Source organism: Rhipicephalus microplus, chromosome 8 (genome assembly GCF_043290135.1).
Source record: "Rhipicephalus microplus isolate Deutch F79 chromosome 8, USDA_Rmic, whole genome shotgun sequence".
Taxonomy (NCBI): Eukaryota; Metazoa; Arthropoda; class Arachnida; order Ixodida; family Ixodidae; genus Rhipicephalus; species Rhipicephalus microplus.
In genome coordinates, this window is record NC_134707.1 from 95,538,759 (window position 1) to 95,545,378 (window position 6,620).

Genomic DNA, 6,620 nt, shown 5'->3' on the forward strand with positions numbered 1-6,620 from the left:
TCGTCGTAGAAAGAGGGGTTGCGCGTATTGCGGCAGAGGCTGGTAAGCGGGCGCAATGCGAATTCCTTGCCCGCTTCTGGATTACGCGTGCAGTGGGGGCCTCCCGGCTGTGCACAGGGTTGCTGTTGGGCATGTCATGCATGGCACAATTGATTGGGAAGTAAATAAAACAGAAAACAGACGACAGCTGCACTTAGGAAGAGAAGTTACACTTGGAATCGTTTTGAGTTGTCCAGGGCCCTTCGCAGCTGCAGTGCCGTGAACTCAGTAACTAGTTTCATTATTGCTGTTATTTTTTTCTAATGCTTTAATTGGTGCAAGTGTTCCAGGATTCTCATTTATTCCTCTATCTAGGGTGGTAAATCAGTGGATAAGGTAGGACTCTCGTTGTTCACGTTCTCGATTTGATTTAAATCCCATCTCTAAGGGCGTTACTGATAGTTTGTCGAATGCATGGTCGGGAAGATTGAGATGTTTTGATAGAGTCAGACTTGGGACTGATTTCGCATGAGCTCTGTGATTATTGAAGCGAATCCTAAATGGTGTTTCTGTTTGTCCGATGTACTGCATACAACACACGGTGCATTCGAGTAGGTATACCACATTAGAGGAATCGCATGTCAGGTTTCCTCGTATGTTAATCGAAAACTTGGATTGTGTGCTGGTTGCTTTGTGTGTTTCTCGCATCGCCTTACATGGAAGACATCGTTGCTTTAAACAAGGTCGGCATGAATTATTGGGGGGTGATGTGTTAATTTGAGAGTGGACAAGTGTGTCTTTGAGGTTACGTGGTCGTCGGTAAACGACGCCTGGAGCGGATGGAAATGCGCGTTTCAGAGGTTCACTTTGCTCCAGAATGTTGTAATGTCGTTTAAGGATTTTGTTTACGTTGGGGAAGCTTGTGCTGTAAGTCAAGCAGAGGTGTTTTTGTTGTGGGTCTTCTTGTGGTGGTCGCTTCATAAGTAAGTCTTCACGCTTTAGTTTTCTCGCTTTTTGAACAGCGTCATTAATTACATGTGGGGGGTATTTTTGTTTCTCGAGCATAAGTTTTAGCCTCTGTGAGCTCGAGTCAAAGTCAGCGTCTCTAGAGCAGATTCGCTTAAACCAGTGAGCCTGGCTGTATGGAATACTGTTTTTACAGTGGCGTGGGTGATCGCTTTGGTAATGGAGGTATTGTTGTCGATCCGTTGGTTTGCGATATAGGGTTGTAGAGAGCTTCTCTTCTTCTATCGTTATGGTAACATCAAGAAATTTTACGGTTACTTGCGAGTATGTGTGTTTGAAGTGTATGTTCAGATGTACAGCATTGTAAGTGTCGATAAAGCTGAAAAGTTTGTCCTCGCTGTGGGTCTAAATAAGAAAGATGTCGTCTATGTATCTTCTGTATAACGTTGGTTTCAAGAAACTTTGTGCTAGAAATTCAGATTCTAGCTTTCCCATAAATATGTTGGCATAATTAGGTGCAATTTTGGTGCCCATAGCGGTCCCGCTTATTTGTCGAAAATACTCTTGGTTAAACTCGAATGAATTTATTTCGAGGACCATCCTCGTTAAAGTTGCGATGGCAGAGAAATCTGGGGTGTTAGATTGTCTATGGTTTGTGTACATGTTTTGTAATGCAGCTATGCCGTCATCGTGAGCAATATTTGTATACAATGAAGAGACATCAAGAGTAACCAAGTACGAATTTTTTGGCACACACATACCTGCAATGTCTCGAAGAAAGTGTGTGGTGTCATTTATGTACGACGCGAGGGTGCATGGAATGTCGCTTATTAGTTTTTCCACGTACCCTGATATGGGTTCAATTATTGTACCGATGCCTGATATGATTGGTCGACCTGGGTTACCGGGTTTATGAATTTTTGGGAGGATGTAGAAGCGACCTGGACGAGGGTATTCTGCTCGCATCAGTTTGTGGTCAGTGTTGGTTATCTTTTCTGCCTCCAACAGTTTCTTTAGTTCTGTTGATACGATACGTTTGTATTCGTCCGTCGGATCACCTGGGAGGCGTTCGTAAAATCTTGAGTCGTCTAGTTGGCGGCATGCTTCTTGTAAGTAGTTGGTTGTATTAAGGACTACAATTGCTCCTCCTTTGTCAGCGGGTTTTATTGTTATGTCTGTCCGAGACGCCAAATTTCTCATACTTATTTTTTCTGATTTTTGTCAAGTTTTCTTGGTTCACTTCCTGTCTGTGGTATTTGTGTACCATATCTTTCTGTACTGCGGTGATATAAAGGTCCAAGCACTTGTCTCGATTACTGTTCGGTGTCCAATCATTTGACTTACGATGGTGAATTGTTTCGTGGTTAGAAGGCCTGTCCAAGAAATATTCGCGCATCTTTAAGCTTCGAGCGAATTTGTCGAGGTCTCGGAGCAAGAGGAATTCAACGAAAAATTTTGTGGTCGCGCAGAAGCTTTGTCCCTTAGATAGCAGTTTTTCTTCGTCAGGTGAAAAGCTCGTGTCCAATAAGTTTACAACCACACTGTCACAGGGTGTGTTCCGAGATGGGTGCTCGGTTGTACCGTTAGTGGTTTCCTGGGTGGTGGTGTTGTAGTGATAAGGAACTATATCAGGGAACGCGGGTTTGGGCACATGGTCTCTTTTGAGTTTATGAATTTTTGTGGTCATGAGGTCTTGGTATTTATTCTGTTCGAATTCTGTTTATCGGGTGATTTCTTCGTTCGATAAAGTGTTGTGGCAGAGAATGGTGTTGGTCATAGCGACCAGTTTCTTTACCTGCTTATCACTGTGAATAAGAGCGATTTCTGTTAATTGAAGAGATGCCTCAAGGAGGACATTTTTTCATGTTATTTAGTCGTGTTCATCTAGATTTGTAGCGGCTGGTGTGAGGGAGAGTGTCATACCCTTGGAGGCTATTCTGGCACGAAGGTACACTTGTATTGTTGATTTATGCATTTCATGTCTCATTCGTTTGTCAGCAAGTTTTCGTACTTTAAGGAAAGTGGCACTGCAACTGGGAAGCGATGAGCTGGACTTACATTTCAGAAGCCAATCTTCTTTTGGGTGCGGGGATGGCACTGATGAGGTGCGCAGGTTGTAGTTATGTCCGGCAGGCCTTCGTCGTTGTAGGAAGGATTTCGGCGTTGGACTGCCGGTGAACATCTTCGTAGGCAGTTCCGCGGTCCGCAATAGGGGGACGCGGTTTCGTAGTTTGGCAGGCTTCCCTTTGAGGAGTGGTGTAGTGGTGCTGTCATGTAGTGCTTTTGGTCTCGACATCCGATATGGAGAGACATGTGTTGGCTGTTCAGCAGACTTCCCCGCTAGTAGTGGTGCGCTGTCGATGATGGTGAGGAGCTGCTTGTGGCTTTCGGGAGTCACAGTTTCGCCGATCGTCGGGAACTCATCTGTGAAGTTGGGTGGGTGTGGCTCCTGGTGTGGGGCTCCTCGTGTATGTTGATATGCAGAGTTCTTGTCCTGGGTGTCTTGTTGTGTTGAACGGATATTGACGAGAGCTGCTGGTTGAGTCGACCACCCCGTGGTAGCTTCGAAGTCCCCACGACCGAGTGCACTTTTAAGGGTTTCGGTAATCAAAGCGACACGAGCGATCAAAGCGTTCAAAGCAGCGATCAAAGCAACAAAGCGGCGAAACTGTGACTCCCGCGAGCCACAAGCACCCCCTCACCATCATCAACAGCGCACCTCAACTAGGGGTGAAGTCTGCTGAACAGCCAACACGCCTCCCTCCATATCGGACGTCAAGACCAAAAGCACTACACGACAGCACCACTACACCACTCCTCAAAGAGAAGCCTGCCGAACTACGAAACCGCGTCCCCCTATTGCGGACCCCGGAACTGCCTACGAAGACGTTCACCGGCAGTCCAACGCCGAAATCCTTCCTACAACGACGAAGGCCTGCCGGACATAACTACAACCTGCGCACCTCATCAGTGCCATCCCCGCACCCAAAAGAAGATTGGCTTCTGAAATGTAAGTCCAGCTCATCGCTTCCCAGTTGCAGTGCCACTTTCCTTAAAGTACGAAAACTTGCTGACAAACGAATTAGACATGAAATGCATAAATCAACATTGCAAGTGTACCTACGTGCTAGAATAGCCCCCAAGGGTATGACAATCTCCCTCACACCAGCCGCTACAAATCTAGATGAACACGACCAAATAACATAGAAAAATTCCCTCCTTGAGGCATCTCTTAAATTAACAGATATCGCTTTTATTCACACTGATAAGCAGGTAAAAAAACTGGTCGCTATGACCAACACCATTCTCCGCTACAAAACTTTATCGAACGAAGAAATCACCTGATTAACAGAATTTGAACAGAATAAATACCAAGCCCTCATGATTACAAAAATTTATAAACTCAAAAGAGACCATGTGCCCAAACCCGCGTTCCCTGATATAGTTCCTTATCACTACAACACCACCACACAGGAAACCACTAAGGTTACAAACGAGCACCCATCTCGGAACACACCCTGTGACACTGTGGTTGTAAACTTATCGGACACGAGCTGGTCACCTAACGAAGAAAAACTGCTATCTAAGGGAGTAAGCTTCTGCCCGACCACAAAATTTTTCGATCAATTCTACTTGCTCCGAGACCTCGACAACTTCGCTCGAAGCTTAAGGTTGCGCGAATATTTCTTGGACAGGCTTTCTAGCCACGAAAACAATTCACCGTCGTATATCAAATGATTGGACACCGAACAGTAATTGAGACAAGTGCTTGGACCTTTATATCACCACAGTACAGAAAGATATAGTACACGAATACCACAGACTGAAAGGAAACCGAGAAAACTTGACAAAATCTGTTACAATAAGTATGAGAAATTTGGCATCTAGGACAGACGTAACAATAAACCCGCTAACAGAGGAGGAGCAACTTTAGTCCTTAATACAAACAACTACTTACAAGAAGCATACCGCTAACTAGACGACTCAAGATTTTACGAACGCTTCCCAGGTGATCCGACATACGAATACAAACGTATCGTATCAACAGAACTAAAGAAACTGTTGGAGGCAGACAAAATAACCAACACTAACCACTAACTGATGTGAGCAGCATACCCTCGTCCAGGTCGCTTTACATCCTCCCAAAAACTCATAAACCCGGTAACCCAGGTCGACCAATCATATCAGGCATCGGTACAATAACTGAACCCATATCAGGGTACGTGGACAAACTAATAAGCCACATTCCACGCACCCTCGCGTCGTACATAAAAGACGCCACACATTTTCTTCGAGACATTGCAGGTATGTGTGTGCCGAAAAACTCGTACTTGGTTACTCTTGATGTCTCTTCATTGTATACAAATATTCCTCACGATGACAGCATAGCTGCATTACAAAACATGTACACAAACCATAGACAATCTAACACCCCAGATTTCTCTGCCATCGCAACTTTGACGAGGATGGTCCTCGATTTAAATTCATTCGAGTTTGACCAAGAGTATTTTCGACAAATGAGCGGGACCGCTATGGTCACCGAAATGGCACCTAATATTGCCAACATATTTATGAGAAAGTTAGAATTTGAATTTCTTGCACAAAGTTCCTTGAAACAAATGTTATACAGAATATACATAGACGACATCTTTTTTATTTGGACCCACAGCGAGGACGAACTTCTCAGCTTTATCGACACTTACAATGCTGTACATCCGAACATACACTTCACACACACATACTCGCAAGTAACCGTAAATTTTCTTGATCTTACCATAACGATAGAAGAAGAGAAGCTCTCCACAACCCTATATCGCAAACCAACGAATCGACAACAATACCTCCATTACCAAAGCGATCACCCACGCCACTGTAAAAACAGTATTCCATAGAGCCAGGCTCACCGGTTTAAGTGAATCTGCTCTAAAGACGCTGACTTTGACACGAGCTCACAGAGGCTAAAACTTATGCTTGAGAAACAAAAATACCCCCCACATGTAATTAATGACGCTGTTCAAAAAGCGAGAAAACCAAAGCGTGAAGACTTATGAAGCGACCACCACAAGAAGAGCCACAACGAACAAACTTCTGCTTGACTTACAGCACAAACTTCCCCAATGTAAAAGAAATCCTTAAACGACATTACAACATTCTGGAACAAAGTGAGCGTCTGAAACGCGCATTTCCACCTGCTCCAGGCGTCGTTTACCGACGACCACGTAACCTCAAAGACACACTTGTCCACTCTCAAATTAACATATAACCCCCCAATAATTCATGCCGACCTTGTTTAAAGCCACGATGTCTTGTATGTGAGGTGATGCGAGAAACACACAAAGCAACCAGCACACAATCCAAGTTTTCGATTAACATACGAGGAAACCTAACATGCGATGCCTCTAATATGGTATACCTACTCGAATGCACCGTGTGTGGTATGCAGTACGCCGGACAAACAGAAAAACCATTTGGGATTCGCTTCAATAATCACAGAACCCATGCGAAATCAACCCCAAGTTTACCTCTATCAAAACATCTCAATCTTCCCGACCATGCATTCGACAAACTATCAGTAACGCTCTTAGAGACGGGACTTAAATCAAATTGAGAACGTGAATAACGAGAGTCATACCTTATCCACCTATTTAACACCTTCGGTAGAGGAATAAATGAGA